This window comes from Bubalus bubalis, chromosome 10, assembly GCF_019923935.1.
Source record: "Bubalus bubalis isolate 160015118507 breed Murrah chromosome 10, NDDB_SH_1, whole genome shotgun sequence".
Classification (NCBI taxonomy): domain Eukaryota; kingdom Metazoa; phylum Chordata; class Mammalia; order Artiodactyla; family Bovidae; genus Bubalus; species Bubalus bubalis.
This window is the reverse complement of record NC_059166.1, coordinates 85,700,548-85,720,966: the sequence shown is the minus strand read 5'-3', so window position 1 is coordinate 85,720,966 and position 20,419 is coordinate 85,700,548. Positions and strand designations below refer to the sequence as shown.

The 20,419-nt window shown below is 38.6% G+C and overlaps 1 long non-coding RNA gene across 3 annotated transcripts in view; it reads right to left on the bottom strand.

Moving 5' to 3' along the window:
• The window catches only part of LOC112587551, a 42,426-nt gene that overhangs the window by 9,172 nt on the left and 12,835 nt on the right, over positions 1–20,419 (bottom strand). For 2 of the 3 annotated variants that reach the window (XR_006639658.1, XR_006639659.1), the window contains exon 3: positions 9,378–9,584. This is a non-coding gene — a long non-coding RNA (uncharacterized LOC112587551). Of the gene's footprint in view, positions 1–7,772; positions 9,585–20,419 lie in introns of those variants that run through there. The other variant, XR_003112074.3, reaches the window with a different exon arrangement.

The following is a 20,419-nucleotide window of genomic DNA, read 5'->3' as shown; positions in this document are numbered from 1 at the left end:
AATCCATACTAGCTCATGGGAGTTAAGAAAGGGGAAAAAGAAAAATATTAAAGAAACAGAAAACTTGACTTGCCCCTTTCCTCCCATGACCCTAAAATGAGCTTACTTGTCCTTCAGAAAAAAACAAATGAAAGACCCAAAGGACACAGAGTCATTTACAAGAACAAATCAATATAAAACCAACTGAATTTTACAGCGCTAAGGGATATAGAGCAGAGGTCATACAATTGAAAATTGCAAAGATAAACTCCCTGGCCCTGAAGATCTCCAAAACTTACTCACAAAGATGAATGTACTAGACCCCATGAGGACTTCAGTGAATGAAAGCAAGGTAAATTTTCAGCTGAATTCTGAAAAATCTGTAGGACTGTGGAAGAGACACAAATTACCGGAATACTGCTGACTCATCTTTTTCTATTCACAGGCTTGTTTCCTGTCATAATTTACACTACAAATTTAAATGATTTTTAGAGAAACTGGAAAGATCCAAAAGATAAACAAATTTGCCCAGTAGATGGGAAATATCAGTATTAGGAGCAAAGACTGAATGGATTTGCTTCATTTCACACACAACATACATGAGTGTTTTGTTTAAATTCTTTGAAATTATTTAAGGTGTTTCAAGAGGAAATTAGGCTATTGTTCTCAGTGAGGAAAAAACTCAAAATTGGGAAAAAATGATACTAACAAGAAGAATCTACCACTTTCAACAGAATAACCCCTGAAATCAAGCCAGGAACTAACTTCCATTTCTAGACATCTATTAAGAGTCAACCCTAATGGAATGATGGGTGATTTTCATTTTCTTCTCTGTATCTTCCTGGATTGTCAAAGTGGGCATTAACTTTTAAAATAAAACAATATCAAAAAATAAAAATTGAAATGCTAACTAACATAAGTTCAGAACCTCAGTTGCCAGAAAAAGAGGGTGAAGATGTACAATCCCTCCAGGTCTTGTATCCTATAAGGAAAAACTTCTTCCACAAATTAGGTTCTGTATCAATAATGTTTGTTAGACTGTTAATTATCCTAATGCAAAATCTAGGAATATTAATATATTCAATCAGTTCTTCGACATCCAAGTGATAATTATTAAGATCTTAACTGTTCGACCACTTGATGTTTACTTAACTTTAGCAACAGTTATGGATGGTAGTAGAGAAGGTGGGAGTCACAGATTTTCCCTTCAAAATAAAAATATTCAAAAGAATAAGTGTAATACAGAAAATACCACATTGCACTAGCTGTTTCAGAAAAAAAGAAAACTAATTGTCCCACAGACTCACCTTCCGGGTTTTTAAGTAATTTCTTTCATATAAAGAAATAAGTATGACAATGAACATACAGGAGTATATTCTGAACAATTTGCTTCATTATACAGTAAAACTATAAAAACTGACCAACAAATTTACAAGGGAACATAAATAAAATAACTCTTTCACAAACAGTAATAAATCACATAAAAACTGAACAAAGTTTAATTATAGTGATATAATTAAATAGTGATACTTCTTGCTAAGACAGTGACACATACAGGAACACATATACATAACATCAGTTTTAAGCCTGGTTTCCTAAGAAAAAAGTACCTATACAAATCACTGTTAAATCACCTTTAATTACTTAGTCAATTTAAACCAAATAGGCCTAAAGCCAAACAAGGCTCTCTTAGTTTCCTAGAGCTAGCAATATTTTTACTAAATAAACTGAATCATTCCTCAAATTCTGTTTTGCAGGGATAGCCTGAACTTTCTAAATTGAGTACTCATTCCAGAAGCCTAGATTGAGAAAACTCTATTTTGATGCCATCCTTTTTCTAAAGGACTTTTTCCTTATAGAATATTTGATGCTCACAGTGTTAAGGGACACAGATGTAGGAATTCAGAGATGGAATGTTAATAAATACTGAGCAACAAAGAAAACACATCTTAGGAAATCAGGGCCTCTCAACATGGCTACAAATTTGCATCTCCTAAGGAGTCTTTTTTTAAGTACCAGATCAATTAAAGTAGAATCTTTAAAACTTGAGTCCATCATTTAAAAAAAAAAAAAATCACCAGATGATTCTAATACAGATAAAGAATTTCAAAGCATAGCAATAGATGAAATCAAGCAAACAATATAGTCAGATTGAATGCATTCAAAACAGAGATTTGTATTCCAAACCAAGAGTCAATTTCAAAGGGAATTAGATTATAAGTGATATTTTCTGTAACTCCAGAATACAAAGGTGATAATTTATAGTAGCCATGGCACCAAGAAATTATCTGAGGGACTGATCGCTGAAACACTGAAAAAATAAAGCAGAAATCCTCCCTGGTGCTCTTACTCTTCAAGGCCTGTGGGTATAAACATCTAATAAAATCAAGCAGTGGACATATTAAACTCTTGGTATTTCTGTGCTAGTGAGAATCAGCAGTTTTTAAAAAAGTGCTTCCAGGACTAATACATCTGTTGTTATTTGGGGGTTGTTACCAACCTCAAAGTAAAAAGGCTTGAAATCAACTATATGAGCAGTTTTTAAGGCATTCATCCAAATTTGGATCATTTTCATCTAAATCCGTTTGCAAATAAGACATTTTTCAGCTTGAAAAATTATAACGAGAACTTCAGTGACTTTGAACTTTCACAGAAAGGGTCTTCAACTTTATGATGACCCTCAGAATCACCAAACTCAGAATGGATCAACAGTACAAAATTAAATTTTAACTATTAAGGGTGGAGATATAAAAAATATTTTTCAGATAAACAACAAGGTACAGAGAGTAATAAACACTTGCATACCCATTACCTAGCTTAACTAAAACATCAAAAATACAATTAAAGTCTTCAGCATTCTTCCTCTCCCATTACCTCTCCCATTCTTACCAACCCTCTCAAAATGGATGGAGCTGTCCAAAAGTTGTTGCTCATCATTTCCATAAAAGTTTTTATACTTTAACCATATATGTATAAATCTCCAAACAATATACATATATGGGTTCTTTTATGTTTAAATTTTATAAAAATAGTATCATAATATATGTATCTTTCTCAGATAGCTTTTTTATTTGATACTATATTATTGCAAGGCTTATCCATGTTCATGCAAATAATTCATTTTAACTGCTGTATATTAAACAGCACCACAGTTTGTCCATTGTCACACTACTAACATGCTGAAACATATTCTAATGTATGACTCTTGAAGAGCAGAAATTTCTCTAGACAGTGCTTCTCAGACTTTAATGTGCATATAAATCATTTGAGCATCTAGTTAAAATGCAGGTTCTGATTCAGCAGGTCTGAGACTGGGTCTGATAGTTTATATTGTTAACAAGTTCCCTGGATATGCTATAGGCTGCACTGTTCAGCATGACAGTCACTAGCTATATGTGGTTATTTAAATTTAATTCAGTTCAGTTCAGTCCAGTCGCTCAGTCGTGTCCAACTCTTTGCAACCCCATGAACTGCAGCACACCTGGCCTCCCTGATGCTGCTGCTAAGTCACTTCAGTCGTGTCTGACTCTGGGTGACCCCATAGATGGCAGCCCACCAGGCTCTCCTGTCCCTGGGTTTCTCCAGGCAAGAACACTGGAGTGGGTTGCCAGACCTCCCTGTCCATCACCAACTCCCAGAGTTCACTCAGACTCACGTCCATCGAGTCGGTGATGCCATCCAGCCATCTCATCCTCTGTTGTCCCCTTCTCCTCCTGCCCCTAATGCCTCCCAGCATCAGTCTTTTCCAATGAGTCAACTCTTTGCATGAGGTAGCCAAAGTACTGGAGTTTCAGCTTCAGCATCATTCCCTCCAAAGAAATCCCAGGGCTGATCTCCTTCAGAATGGACTGGTTGGATCTCCTTGCAGTCCAAGGGACTCTCCAGAGTCTTCTCCAACACCACAGTTCAAAAGCATCAATTCTATTTGGCAAAACTAATACAGTTATGTAAAGTTTAAAAATAAAATTTAAAAAAAAAAAAAAGCATCAATTCTTCGGCGCTCAGCTTTCTTCACAGTCCAACTCTCACATCCATACATGACCACTGGAAAAACCACAGCCTTGACTAGACGGACCTTTGTTGGCAAAGTAATGTCTCTGCTTTTCAATATGCTATCTAGGTTGGTCATAACTTTTCTTCCAAGGAGTAAGCATCTTTTGATTTCATGGCTGCAATCACCATCTGCAGTGATTTTGGAGCCCAAAAAAATAAAGTCTGACACTGTTTCCACTGTTTCTCCATCTATTTGCCATGAAGTGATGGGACCAGATGCCATGATCTTCATTTTCTGAATGTTGAGCTTTAAGCCAACTTTTTCACTCTCCTCTTTCACTTTCATCAAGAGGTTTTTTTGTTTTTTTTTTTTTAATTTTATTTTATTTTTAAACTTAACATAACTGTATTAGTTTTGCCAAATATCAAAATGAATCCGCATCAAGAGGTTTTTAGTTCCTCTTCACTTTCTGCCATAAGGGTGGTGTCATCTGCATATCTGAGTTTATTGATATTTCTCCCAGCAATCTTGATTCCAGCTTGTGCTTCTTCAATCATATAAATAAAAGAAGTAGTTCCTCACCTGCACTTACCATATTTCAAGTACTCAGTAGTTACTGGACAGCTCAGAGGACATTTCCATCATCTCAGAAATCTGGAATATTGAATAGCACTGCTCTGGAATCTTGTCTGATTACTCAAAGTGTTGTCTAAGGACCAGGAGGCAGCTCTTTAGAAACAGAATCTCAGGCTCCATCTAATGAATCCCAACCTGCACTTTAGCAACATTGCTAATTTGTTTGTTTCCCTCTTGAAGTTGCAGAAGCACTGTTTTAGGGTGTTTTAGACCTAGAAGTGGAATTGAGGGGTTGAAGGGCATGCATGTCTACAACTTCACCCAGCAGGTGCAACTACCGTGCCCACATGCCGCAACTGCTGAAGCCTTCACACCTTAGAGCCCGTGCACCGCAATGAGATACGACCCCGAAGAGAAGCCCGTGCACCGCAACTAGAGAGCAGCCTCCACTCACTACAACTAGAGAAACAGCCGCGCAGCAACAAAGGCCCAGCACAGCCAAAAAAACCTTTTTTTAAAATTAGTTTTTTAAAAAACAATTCTTTACTTAGTCTAAATACTACTCATTTGTTTATTATATACACTGTATTTATCTTCTTCCAGTCTGTGGCTTCTCTTTCACTTTGCTTACGGTGTCATATGATATACCTAAGTTTTTAATTTGATCAGTATCATCAGTCTCCATTCAGGTTACAGTGGCAGGACAATCTTCAGGTACCACAGGAAACTAGTTTGAAGTATTCTCTTTCAATGTAAATTAGCTCTCCCTTCATCTTAACTCAACTAGGAGTAAGGATTCTAATGATCCTACCTTCCACCAAGGAAATCTTATCTTTATAAGCAAGCTTGAGGCTTCTATAAGCAACAAAGTAGTCTGACAACTGAATAATACTGAGGGAATCACCTGACCCCTCTTCCATTCACATCTGTAAGTATTGGCCATACTTTGAAACAGAGATTCTAGATCTACTGGAGCTTTTCTATAAGGAGAATGAGAAGGACCTCATTTATTATAGCTAATTTGATCCACAAATGTTTGTTTTATATTGTCTTTTTTTCCCTAGATAAGCCAAAATGGGAAAATGTGCTAAGGCAAAAGGAGTTGGGGCTTCCCTGGTGGTCCAGTGGTTGAGAATCCACTTTGCAATGCAGAGGACACTGGTTCAATCCCTGGTCCGGGAAGATTCCACATGATTCAGAGCAACTAAGCCCCTGTGCCACAACTACTGAGCCCTTACTCTAGAGCCCTCAAGACTCGGCTACTGAAGCCCATGCACCTAGGGCCCGTACTCTGCAACAAGAGAAGCCACCAATGAAAAGCTCTCGCATCACAACTAGAGAGTAGCCCCCACTCTCTAAAAACTAGAGAAAGTCCACACAGAACAATGAAGATCCAGGACAGCCAAAAATAATTTTTTAAATAAAGAAAGAATTTTTTTAAAATGAGTTTGCTGTCCTCTATTCATTAAATAATGCAATCCATTAGGGGAAAAAATCAATAAGTATAAGTAGTAAACAAGCAGAAGTAACACAATTCAGATACAATTTTTTTAATTCTGAAACATGTATATGGAAAAGTTACTGTTATAAAGGGGAAAATATGTTCACTATAAAGGGATTCCTCCTATTATTTATAATGACCTACTGATTAAACTTAGAAAAATATCAGATGTCTGGATCAACAATGGGACATCTTTCTATATTTCTAAATATCATTTGCTTATTCTACAAAATATATAAATATTTTATTTATATATAAATAAAATATATAAAATTATTCTATAAAAGTGAAAAAGGTGGCTTAAAATTCAACATTCAGAAAACCAAGATTATGGCATCCAGTTCCATCACTTCATGGCAAATAGGTGGGGAAACAATGGAAACAGTGACAGACTTTATTTTTTGGGCTCCAAAATCACTACAGATGGTGACTGCAGACATGAAATTAAAAGAAGCTTGCTCCTTGGAAGAAAAGCTATGACCAACCTAGACAGCATACTAAAAAGCAGAGACATTACTTTGCCAATAAAGGTCCATCTAGCCAAAGCTATGGTTTTTCCAATAGTCATGTATGGATATGAGAGTTGGACTATAAAGAAAGCTGAGCACCAAAGAATTGATGCTTTTGAACTGTGGTGTTGGAAAAGACTCTTGAGAGTCCCTTGGATTGCAAGGAGATCAAACCAGTCCATCCTAAAATAAATCAGACCTGAATATTTATTGGAATCACTGATGCTAAAGCTGAAACTCCAATACTTCGGTTACATGATGCAAAGAACTGACTCATTGGAAAAGACCCTGATGCTGGAAAGACTGAAGGCAGGAGGAGAAGGGGACAACAGAGGATGAGATGGTTGGATGGCATCACCAACACAATGGACATGAGTTTGAGCAAGCTCCAGGAGGTGGTGATGGACAGGGAAGCCTGGCGTGCTTCAGTCCATGGGGTTGCAAAGAGTCAGACATGACTGAGTGACTGAACTGAACTGAACTGCTTCTATAAAATCAGCTCCAATAGCAACACTAGTATTCATTTATTTCACCCTTCCATTCATTTACTAAAAATATTTATTAACTATTGTAAGTCATAAGCTAGATTTAAAAAGCTATGATGACAAATCAAAATGGAAAGTATGTTCTCCAGAATCTTTTAAAAATATTTATCAAGCACTCACTGAATAGTAGGCATCAGATCAGATCAGATTAGATCAGTCGCTCAGTCGTGTCCGACTCTTAGCGACCCCATGAATCGCAGCACGCCAGGCCTCCCTGTCCATCACCAACTCCCAGAGTTCACTCAGACTCACGTCCATCAAGTCAGTGATGCCATCTAGCCATCTCATCCTCTGTCATCCCCTTCTCCTCTTGCCCTCAATCCCTCCCAGCATCAGAGTCTTTTCCAATGAGTCAACTCTTTGCATGAGGTGGCCAAAGTACTGGACTTTCAGCTTTAGCATCATTCCCTCCAAAGAAATCCCAGGGCTGATCTCCTTCAGAATGGACTGGTTGGATCTCCTTGCAGTCCAAGGGACTCTCAAGAGTCTTCTCCAACACCACAGTTCAAAAGCATCAATTCTTTGGTGCTCAGCCTTCTTCACAGTCCAACTCTCACATCCATACATGACCACTGGACAAACCATAGCCTTGACTAGACGGACCTTTGTTGGCAAAGTAATGTCTCTGCTTTTGAATATGCTATCTAGGTTGGTCATAACTTTCCTTCCAAGGAGTAAGTGTCTTTTAATTTCATGGCTGCAGTCACCATCTGTAGTGATTTTGGAGCCCAGAAAAATAAAGTCTGACACTGTTTCCACTGTTTCCCCATCTATTTCCCATGAAGTGATAGTAGGCATAGTGCTAAACTTTCTACATTCACTATCTTATTTTGTCTTCTCAAAAACTCAGCAATAATTCATTAAATGTTTATTGAGCACTCACTCTGTTCTAAAGACTATTCAAAGCACTGAGGAGTCAGTAGTGGAAAAGGTTCCTGCACTCATGGAACTTTAGAAAAAAGAAGATACACCACAAATACTTTTTCAAAAAGTATGTGGTACTGTATACACATATAGTATAAATGGTCTAAAAAAATATTACAGAGTAATGGGATAAAGTGTGCAATCTCAGACTTGGAGAGACTAACCTACCCTAGACACAAGGCCAGAGAGCAGCACTGTTTTGACTTCCATTCCATGCCAACTACTTCGTCATCTCTTTATATTTTAGTGTTTACTTGCTTCCACATCTCATTTAGCACTGGACAGGATAAGGCAAAGAGGAGAAGGCGCAGAGAACTCCCCAGTGTGGCTCAGACACCAGACCCACAGAGAAGCAACTTAAGACTATATCACCATCTTTGCCTCTACTCCTCATATCTCCTCCCTACTATTCAGACAAATTTGCCTTGCTCTGAGCCTCAAACCAGTTCTTCAGAATTCTGGGTGCTGGTAAGGCAGCAAGATAATAATGATGTCCAGATCATAACAGAAGTTATGAAGAACAGTGTGATACCACAAAACTATGCATAACTGCCAATAGGAAAAATTAATTAAGAGGAATGCAAAGTGTAGGTGACTCAGTTACATCCAACTCTTTGCGACCCCATGGACTGTGGCCCACCAGGCTTCTCTGTACATGAAATTTTCCAGGCAAGAATACTGGAGAAGGTAGCCATTCCCTTCTGCAGGGAATATTCCCAGCACTGGCATTGAACCTGGGTCTCCTGCACTACAAGCAGATTCTTTACCAACTGAGCCAGCACAAAAGCCCATCTTTAGAGTCTAAACATGAAGACTCCATTAATTTTCTTTGAAGACTCCAATTTTCTTTGGGATACTGAAGAAAATAGCATATTTGAAATGGATATTTTATCTGACAGACATTTAATAGTTTAGGTGATTTTTTTCAAAATAAATATCATTAACTAGGTGGTTCATGGTATACATCGTGGCTTCACATAATAGAATACAGTAATTCATTTACACACAAATATGTAAAATAAATATTATAAAACAGAGAATATAAACAGTAAAGCTTGTAAATATTAAAATGAAAGTCTTTTTGAACAAAGAGCAGCCTTCCCACCCAAATTCTTGTTTTGAAATTCCATTCCTCACTATAAAGAATTCAGTGAAGGAAAAACTGACCAAAAGTATAGAGTAGGAAATGTATAAGATGAGTCTGGACATTCTGTCACAACAGACAGAAAGGAAATAATCAAAAACTCTGAAAAGGGAGACTACTAATCAAAAGGGCTCGGAAACCAACCCAAAGAGAGGCACCTACCAGCCAAATATAGAACAATGTAAGCATCAGTAAAGATACTTACTGTAGTAGACTAAGAGACATCGTGCATTGTGCTTAGTCCCTCAATCGTGTCTGAGTCTTTGTGACCCCATGGACTGTATAGCACTCCAGGCTTCTCTGTCCATGGGATTCTCCCCCCTTCTCCAGGGGATCTTTCCAATCCAGGGATCAAACCCAGGCCTCCTGCATTGCAGGCAGATTCTTTACCATCTGAGATACCAGGGAAGCCCTAAAAGACATCAAATATATTTAATTCATGACTTCATCATGATTTTTAAAAATACTTGGTCACTATTAGAGAAATAAGTGTGGATGAAACTATATAATACCTGGCTTTTGCCTCAAAATAATATGACAAAGGAAGCTGGTGAAGGCAAAAACAAAATAACATTGGCATGAGTTGGTAACTGTTGAAACTGAGTGATGGTACATGGATATACATACACTATGATATTCTATCTACTTTGATATATGTCTTAAATTTTCCAAAATAAAAAGTTAAAACAAAAGAATTCTGTTTTTACCTTAAAGTACTTCCAAAATTTCTGAAGAAAAATCTACAGTAAAGAATGCTTGAAAGCAGAAAAAAAAAAAATAGCATGAAAATGAATTCTGGTTACGATGCTATAAGACATAAACCAGAGTTAAATATTTAAATAATCAAAAAGGCAAGGTTATTCAAAACATCAAAATAGGCAGATGCAGACTGAACTATGCAGAGACACTGAGCAGAATTCAAAATAATCAAAACTATATTTTAAAATATTCTTTCTGAAAATTCAGAATTTGTAAATCACTTTGTTACCTAATGGTTTAATGGCAGACTCCAACAAAACTAACATTCTAGTATGCTGCTGCTGCTGCTGCTAAGTCACTTCAGTCGTGTCCGACTCTGTGCGACCCCATGGACGGCAGCCCACCAGGCTCCCCTCTCCCTGGGATTCTCCAGGCAAGAACACTGGAATGGGTTGCCATTTCCTTCTCCAGTGCATGAAAGTGAAAAATGAAAGTGAAGTCGCTCAGTCGTGTCCGACTCTCCGCGACCCCATGGACTGCAGCCTACCAGGCTCCTGCGTCCATGGGATTTTCCAGGCAAGAGTACTGGAGTGGGGTGCCATTGCCTTCTCCAAACATTCTAGTACAGTGAGTGCTAAATAAAATTACAAAGAAGATGAAGTTTGTCGTCAGTTCTAGCTACCACTTCTACTGCCTTCCATTTACCCTTTAAAGATATCCAGGATCTTCTTCCTCTCTTTTTTTTTAAATTAATTTATTTATTTTAAGTGGAGGCTAATTACTTTACAATATTGTAGTGGTTTTGCCATACACTGACATGAATCAGCCATGGGTATACATGTGCCCCCCATCCTGAACCCCTCCCACCCCCATCCTGAACCCCTCCCAGCTCCCTCCCAATCCCATCCCTCAGAGTTGTCCCAATGCCCTGTTTCATGCATTATAAAAACCTTCTTTGAGGGAAGGATGTAATAAGCACATTCACACCAAACTGTAAATGACTCAAATGATTTACCACTGACTCCTGAGTGTCTATCTCACTCTTACACTTAGGTAGCTAAGCAAGCATATCTCTTATATTCATAAGAACCACAACAGTGATAATCACTAAGACATAAGACAGTAGATTCACCTGAAAAAAGAAAATTAGGAAAAAAATTGGGAAAATTTTATTTTACTATAAATTCACCTTTCTTACACAATGCATATTTTAACGATTACATATTAAACAATACAACACTGTGACAAAAGAGGCAGTTTTAATAAGAATATATTACAACTCACTTTTTATATAGCAAACAACTTAATGTAAGAAAAAAACTTGATGTAATAATTTCGATTTTGAAGAGCCGACGCTTCTTCAATCCCCCAAGTAAAATCTAAATTAAAGTACTTAATATTCCTAAGCTAAGCTTCCAGTAAATCAGTCAGTGAAAGGTGAATACAATTTACTGATAAATGTCCAATATCTTCCTTCACTCTTTTATTGATATTTTATTGATAAAATGTGACAACTTAGTTGTACTATGCATACTCTTAATATACAATCCAGTAATGCACTACTTGATATTTACCCAAGGAGTTGAAAACTTAAATCCACACTAAAACCTGTGCAGAGATGTTTACAGTAACTTTTCTGTAATTGCCCAAACTTGAAAGCAATCAAGATGTACTTCAGTTGGTGAATGGAAAGATAAACTGTGGTCTATTCAGACAAAGGAATATAATTAAGCACTAAAATAAAATGAGCTATCAAGCCAAAAAAACAGAAAGAAATCTAAATGGGTATTACTAAGTGAAAGAAGCCAATCTGAATAGGTTTTGTATGATCTCGACTTATATGATATTCTGGAAAAGGCAAATGTATGGAGACAGGAAAAAGGTCAGCAACTGAGGGGAGGGAGGGAAGAACAGACAGAACAAGAGGGTTTTACTAGCTTTATTTTTTAAATGAAATACGTGTATACAAATGAAATGAAATAAATGTAATATTTCGTAAAGTATTATTAACCACTGGTACTGGAGTTCCATTTAGGAAACTGTCTTCATTTAGGAAAATGCTTTGATAAACTTCCATGCATGTGGAAGGTGAGGCCTTGAGAGTGAGGTGTTCAATGAGACTACAGTACAAGGAGAGAATATTATCTCCAATTACTTTAATAAACTTTTTTTTTTATCCTGATGAAAATATCTGTATAACTACCAGGAAAGCCATGGTAAAAATCATGTACATTCAAATGTTATAAAAGATGATCTGAGTCTTTCAGCATCAGTGTCCCACTCATAGCGAGCGCTCAATAAATACTGAATTCGGATTTCGCTGGTGGCACAGGGGTAAGAACCCACCTGCTAATGCAGGGAACATGGTTCAATTCCTGGTCTGGGAAGATTCCACATGCAGCAGAGCAGCAAAGCCTGTGCACCACAACTACTGAAGCCCACGTGCTCTAGGGCCCTCGAGCAACAACTAATGAGCACCTGTGCCACAACTACTGAAGCCCGCACACCTAGAGCCTATGCTCCACAACAAGAGAAGCCACGGCAATGAGAAGCCCACGCACCAAACTAGAGAGTGACTCCTGCTCTCCGCAACTAGAGAAAGCCCACGTGCAATAATGGAGACCCAGCAGAGCCAAAAATACTCAGGTCTCCTGCACTGTAGGCAGATTCTTTACCATCTAACTCACCAGGGAAGTCCCAAAAATAATAAATAAATATAAATATGGCAGTGTATTGTTGTTATTGTTGTTGTTCAGTCGCTAAGTTGTGTCTGTTTGCGATCCCATGAACTGCAGCACACCAGGTTTCCCTGTCCTTCACTATCTCCCAGAGTTTGCTCAAACTCATGCCCATTGAGTTGCTATCTAACCATCTCATCCTCTGCTGCCCCGTTTTCCTCCTGCCCTCAATCTTTCCCAGCATCAGGGTCTTTTTCAAAGAGTCAGCCCTTCGCATCAGGTGGTCAAAGTATTGGAGCTTCAGCTTCAGCATCAGTCCTTCCAAAGAACATTCAGAGTTGATTTCCTTTAGGATTGACTAGTTTGATCTCCTTGCAGTCCAAGGGACTCTCAAGAGTCTTCTCCAGCACGACAGTTCAAAAGGATCAATTCTTCAGTCCTCAGCCTGCTTTATGGTCCAATTCTCACATCCATACATGACTACTGGAAAAACCATAGCTTTTTCAGTTTTCAAAAAAATTATACAGACTTTTGTCAGGAAAGTGATATTTCTATTTAATATGCTGTCTAGGTTTGTCATAGTTTTTCTTCCAAGGAGCAACCATATTTTAATTTCATGGCTACAGTCACTGACTACAGTGATTTTGAAGCCCAAGAAAATAAAATCTATCACTGTTTCTACTTTTTCCCCATCTATTTGCCATGAAGTGATGGGACCAGATGCCATGATGTTAGTTCTTTGAATGTTGAGTTTTAAGCCAGCTTTAGCAGTGTATACATGTCAAAATTTTTTTTCTAATAAATATTTAATTAATGAATAAAGTAATTGCTGAAAGAACATATAATTTCATTTTTCTTGGTTTTTTTTTTTTTTGGTTTTCGTTAGTCTAGAAGTGAAATTTATATATGTATTGCTTTACACTTTTTTTGTCATGCTTTTCTGAAGACACAAATAACACAATATTTTATCAAGTGTTTGATGGAGTGGGAAGCCTGTCAATCTGAATTAGAGAGAATATTTGGAGTAATGGAAATCTTATGGTGTGAAACCTTTTGAAGAGTTAATGGACTTTTGCTTCAGGAAGGAAAATAAGCACTTGTCAACTTAGCTCGGATCAAGCATTTCAAGAGTAATGTTCATAGAATGTTTGGTGAGAAAAAAAAAGAAACAACAGAACAGAATAGTTCTTACAAAAACTATCTCCCTACAACAAGAAATAAACACAATAAATTGGACTATAAAGTAAGTTAGAGGTATACATAAGATGCATGCAATGCAATTTTAGTCCTCAACACTGTCTCTTTGCTTTTCACTAATAAAATAAGCTTGATTATTGAAAGTACTCACCCTTTGATGAGTAAACATTGTGTTCAGAGAGAAGATCATGCTACAGAAGTACCAAAATATGAAGGCATAGAATAAAAGGTAAATGAGGAATCTATGATGTAAGTAGGGCAGGTGGCTTGGCCAATTTCACAGAGCTAATCAGGAGCAGGGCCAGAGGAAAGAATGCAACAGAACCAAGAATTCCACTCTTTCTTTCCTACGATCCAAATAATCCAAATAGTGTAATACTAGCAGGTCAGCTTTTAGACTTAACCTCAGGAATCTCGTGATTTTAGAAACAAGAATTTTAGTTTGGGACTTAACTGGCAGTCCAACAGTTAAGACTCCACTCTTCCACTGCAGGGGGCACAGGTTCAACACCTGGTTGGGGAACTAAGATTCCACATGCTTCACAGTGTGGCCAAAAAAAAGATTTTACTTTATTCAAAATAAAAAAAGTCTCCTGCATAATACTGTCTAAAATTTCTTGAATAAGAAACAGAGCCTTTAATTAACAAAAAAGAAAAGATTAAAAGGCCAGAACAAACACATTCATGTAAATGTTCTCTCTCACATGCAAATGAAAAATGAAATCTCTTAATAGAGATAAATGACTAGAAATGTACTAGAAGCAGTGTACATGAGGGGTAAGAGTGAGTCCTCTGAAGGAGGAAAGGTTGTTAAAAGGTGACAATGCAGTGACTTCTCAGTTTCTCCCTGCACTAAAATCTGTATAGAATACTGATTAGAAGCGTAAACTTGAGAGTGAGAATTTCACACAAATAATACCTAGACATACGACCAAGGCCAATCATTTTCTGAGCCTCAGTCTTCTCATTGTTAAAATAAGGACATCAGTATCTATTTTAAATGGTCGTATGCCAAAGATGGAGAAGCTCTATACGGTCAACAAAAACAAGACCAGGAGCTGACTGTGGCTCAGATCATGAACTCCTTATTGCCAAATTCAGACTTAAATTGAAGAAAGTAGGGAAAACCACTAGACCATTCAGGTATGACCTAAATCAAATCCCTTATGATTATACAGTGGAAGTGAGAAATAGACTTAAGGGCCTAGATCTGATAGATAGAGTGCCTGATGAACTATGGACTGAGGTTCGTGACATTGTACAAGAGACAGGGATCAAGACCATCCCCATGGAAAAGAAATGCAAAAAAGCAAAATGGCTGTCTGGCGAGGCCTTACAAATAGCTGTGAGAAGAAGAGAAGCAAAAAGCAAAGGAGAAAAGGAAAGACATAAGCAACTGAATGCAGAGTTCCAAAGAATAGCAAGAAGAGATTAAGAAAGCCTTCCTCAGTGATCAATGCAAAGAAACAGAGGAAAACAACAGAATGGGAAAGATTAGAGATCTCTCCAAGAAAATTAGAGATACCAGGGGACATTTCATGCAAAGATGGGCTCGATAAAGGGCAGAAATGGTATGGACCTAACAGAAGCAGAAGATATTAAGATGAGATGGCAAGAATACACAGAAGAACTGTACAAAAAAGATCTTCACGACCCAGATAATCATGATGGTGTGATCACTCACCTAGAGCTAGGCATCCTGGAATGTGAAGTCCAGTGGGCCTTAGAAAGCATCACTACGAACAAAGCTAGTGGAGGTGATGGAATTCCAGTTGAGCTATTCCAAATCCTGAAAGATGATGCTATGAAAGTGCTGCACTCAATATGCCAGCAAATTTGGAAAACTCAGCAGTGGCCACAGGACTGGAAAAGGTCAGTTTTCATTCCAATCCCAAAGAAAGGCAATGCCAAAGAATGCTCAAACTACTGCACAATTGCACTCATCTCACATGCTAGTAAAGTAATGCTCAAAATTCTCCAAGCCAGGCTTCAGCAATATGTGAACCGTGAACTTCCTGATGTTCAAGCTGGTTTTAGAAAAGGCAGAGGAACCAGACATCAAATTGCCAACATCCTCTGGATCATGGAAAAAGCAAGAGAGTTCCAGAAAAACATCTATTTCTGCTTTAATGACTATGCCAAAGCCTTTGACTGTGTGAATCACAATAAATTATGGAAAATTCTGAGAGATGGGAATACCAGACCACCTGATCTGCCTCTTGATAAATCTGTATGCAGGTCAGGAAGCAACAGTTAGAACTGGACATGGAACAACAGACTGGTTCCAAATAGGAAAAGGAGTACGTCAAGGCTGTATAGTGTCACCCTGCTTATTTAACTTATATGCAGAGCACATCATGAGAAACGCTGGACTGGAAGAAGCACAAGCTGGAATCAAGACTGCCGGGAAAAATATCAATCACCTCAGATATGCAGATGACACCACCCTTATGGCAGAAAGTGAAGAGGAACTAAAAAGCCTCTTGATGAAAGTGAAAGTGGAGAGTGAAAAAGTTGGCTTAAAGCTCAACATTCAGAAAACGAAGATCATGGCATCCGGTCCCATCACTTCATGGGAAATAGATGGGGAAACAGTACAAACAGTGTCAGATTTTATTTTGGGGGCTCTGAAATCACCGTAGATGGTGACTGCAGCCATGAAATTAAAAGACACTTACTCCTTGGAAGGAAAGTTATGACCAACCTAGATAGCATAGACATTACTTTGCCAACAAAGGTCCGTCTAGTCAAGGCTATGGTTTTTCCAGTGGTCATGTATGGATGTGAGAGTTGGACTGTGAAGAAGGCTGAGCACCGAAGAATTGATGCTTTTGAACTGTGATGTTGGAGAAGACTCTTGAGAGTCCCTTGAACTGCAAGGAGATCCAACCAATCCATTCTGAAGGAGATCAGCCCTGGGATTTCTTTGGAAGGAATGATGCTAAAGCTGAAACTCCAGTACTTTGGCCACCTCATGCAAAGAGTTGACTCATTGGAAAAGAGTCTGATGCTGGGAGGGATTGGGGGCAGGAGGAGAAGGGGACGACAGAGGATGAGATGGCTGGATGGCGTCGCTGACTCGAAAGGCGTGAGTCTGAGTGAACTCCGGGAGTTGGTGATGGACAGGGAGGCCTGGCGTGCTGCGATTCATGGGGTCGCAAAGAGTCGGACACGACTGAGCGACTGAACTGAACTGATGGGGATGAAAAGAGTTGGTACATGAAAAGAATCTGGCACAATGCCTGGCATATAATAGACAATTAATACATGTTTGTCATTAATATCAATTCACATACCTCTTGAGCACATTGACTTGTTGGGAGTAAATATGTTCAAGTCTCATTCATTAGTGTTCAGCAAAGACTATTGTTTCAGCAGTGGTATTGTAGGCCTTTCAAATTAGATCACAGTATATTTTGATGCCAATAAAAAATATAGTCCCTCAAAGTAAACCTGGACTTCCCTGATGGCTCAGATGGTAAAGAATCCACCTGCCAATGCAGAAGACACAAGAGACATGGGTTAAATCCCTGGATTGGGAAGATCCCCTAGAGAAGGAAATGGCAAGCCATTCCAGTAGTGGTCACAAAGAGTAGGACACGGCTGAGCAACTAAAACATAGAAAGTAAAGCTGCCTTATTCTTCTTAAAAATTTGTTTCAGTATCCCTGGGGAAGAAAATGGCAAACCACTCCAGCATTCTTGCCTGGAGAATCCCATGGACAGAGGAGCCTGGCGGGCCACAGTCCACAGGATTACAAGAGTCAGACACAACTTATTAACTAAACCACCACCATGAACCACGTGATGCAATGGATGTGTTAATTAATTGGATTGTGGTCATCATTTCACTATACTACATTACATACCTTTAGAAAACTCATATATTGTACAACCTGCATGTATGTGTGCTAAGTCGATTCAGTCATGTCTGACTCTTTGCAACCCTACAGACTGTAGCCTGCCAAGCTCCTCTGTCCGTAGAATTCTATAGGCAAGAATACTGGAGTGGGTTGCCATGCCCTCCTCCGGGGGATATTCCTGGCCCAGAGATCGAACCCATGTCTCTTTCATCTCCTGCATTGACAGGCAGATTATTTACCACTAGCACCACCTGGGAAGCCCATGGTACAATCTAAATAAACACAATTTTTATTTGTCAACCATACTTCAGTAAAGTTGAAAAAAATACCTTTAGATTAAAAGTTTCAATCACTAAAAAAAAAAATCTGTTTTATATTGTTAAATTTGACTTTTCTTATCTTTGTACTTCATGCAGATATACTTCAGTTTAACTTTTATGATTACAAAATAAAAAGCATACAAATGAATGCTTTAATTAAATACCTTGGTTTCCGAGAGCAAATTCAATGTTAAGTCCCTATCAATAACTTTTTTAGAGTTGTGTCTGCTGGTCAAATGTACCCATATTTGATGTGATATTGGTCAATAAAAAGATTCTTGAGTGGCAAAATCTCTATGAAGAGAAGACACAATTTACATTTTAAACACTTTTCAGCATAACAATTATAGGAATATTTCTAGATATCTGGACCAGCAACATCATATCTTGGGGAACTAGTTAGAAATGTTCATTTCAGACCCCACCTAAAGCTAATGAATCAGAAATTGAGAACATAAAGAACAACAGTTATGTTTTAATAAGCCCTCCAAGTGATTCTGATGCATGCTGAAATTTGAAAATCACTAGTCTAAACTCTATAGTCAATATGGCTGCATGCTTTAGATACCCCAAGCTGAAAATTCCTAACAGCTCAGAGGCTGCACTTGCAGATTGATAGAGAACGTAGAATTCTTTTTTTTTTTTTTTCTTTTTTTGCTGGAGTATAATTGCTTTACAATGCTGTGTTAGTTTCTGCTGTACCACAAAGTGAATCAGCTATATGTATACATATATCCCCTTCTTCTTAAATCTCCCTCCCACTGCCCCCATCCCGCTCCTCTAGAGAACCTAGAATTCTTGCCCATGCCTTGTGATTCACAAGGGGAAGCTCCCTACTCCACCACCAATTACCAAAAGCCCATGAAGTATAAAAGGGAAGGATGTGGCAAAACTTTAAGTCTTAAAATCTCAGATCAAAATTAGACAGCGGAAGGTCTTGAATTTTAGTTCCTATAGGGTATCCTTAGAAGCATCTTCCCAGGTGGCACAGTGGTAAAGAATCCGCCTACCAGTGCAGGAGACGCAAAAGACATGAGTTTGATTCCTGGATCAGGAAGATCTCCCAGAATAGGAAATGGCAACCCACTCCAGTATTCTTTCCTGGAAAATCCACAGACAGAGGAGCGTGGTGGGCTACAGTCCATGGGGTCACAAAGAGTCAGACATGACTGAGCAACTAAGCAGGCACGCCAGGTAGCCCTCACCAGGGTCAATCCAGCTACAATTAGAGTAAGGAATTCCTTTGCACCATGCCCTGCAGTGAAACTGAATAATGTTGGCCAGTGAGAACAGCAACACAGAGGCCTTCAGGGGAGACTTGACTTGAAAGATCCTTTCAATATTTCAACTCCCTTTTAAGAGAAAAATCAAAATACCTTAAAGGCTTAAAGCATTTTGATGAATTTAGATTCTGTGCTTCTAAACTATCAGATTGGAAACTGTAGGCCTCAAAGTTATTTCAAAGGATTATCAGTCTGTAAGCACACTAGTGCTTCCCTGGTGGCTCAGTGGTAAAGAATCCACTTGCAATGCAGGAAACTTGGGCTTGATCCCTGAGTTGGAAAGAGCCCCTGGAGAAGGAAATGGCAACCCACTCCAGTATTCCTGCCTGGGAAATCCCATGGAGAGAGGAGCCAAGTGGGCTACAGTCCATGGGGTCGCAGAAGAGTTGGACACAACTTAGCGACTCAACACCAACAAGCGCAGTAGGCACTGTAAGTAAACGATAAATAACAAAGCAGTCAATATCCATTCATCACTCAGCCTGTGCCAGGAACTTACATGTATTCACTCACTCAAGCTTCCCAACAGCCCAATGTGGTGGGTACTTTAACGGAGACTTAGGAAGTAATTTATCCAAGGTCATATGCCTAGCAGGTAATGCTATTGAAAGCAGTCTGATTAGAGAATAAATACTCTTAACACTACCATTTGGGCTCAGAAATGGACAAGCTATATCTGAGAAACTGAGTCGCTACACTAGAGAAACTTTTACATGAGGTACTAAGGAACAACAGAAAACAGGACGTATTCTAAGAGGCAGAAGAACCAGGCACAATAAGTTTGATCAAGTAACAAAGTCTTAGTTTGCCAAATTTTTACACATTCTGCATAGGTGTCGTTCAATCTGCCCCAGCCTAGCTATCTGCAATCATGTCTGTGGCCTTTGAGAAAGAAGACTTTGGTGAAAGCTGAACAGTCATTTTATAAAACCTAGTAAAATTTAGTACTGCTAAGGATACCACTAATGGAGAGTAACACTAAAAGCAAATGGATGAGGGCATTTTTCTTGGCCTCCCTTTCCCTTCCCTTCCCCCAACCCCACCCTACATGTAAAAGCAGTATATTAAGTATAGCCAGGCTTCTTGGGAACTAGAAACTGGGAAATCCAGAACATAGATCCTGTGACTTCCCTGGAAGTCCAGTGGTTGAGACTCTGTGCTTTCACTGCAGGGAGTGCAGGTTTGATCCCTGGTTGGCGAACTAGGAT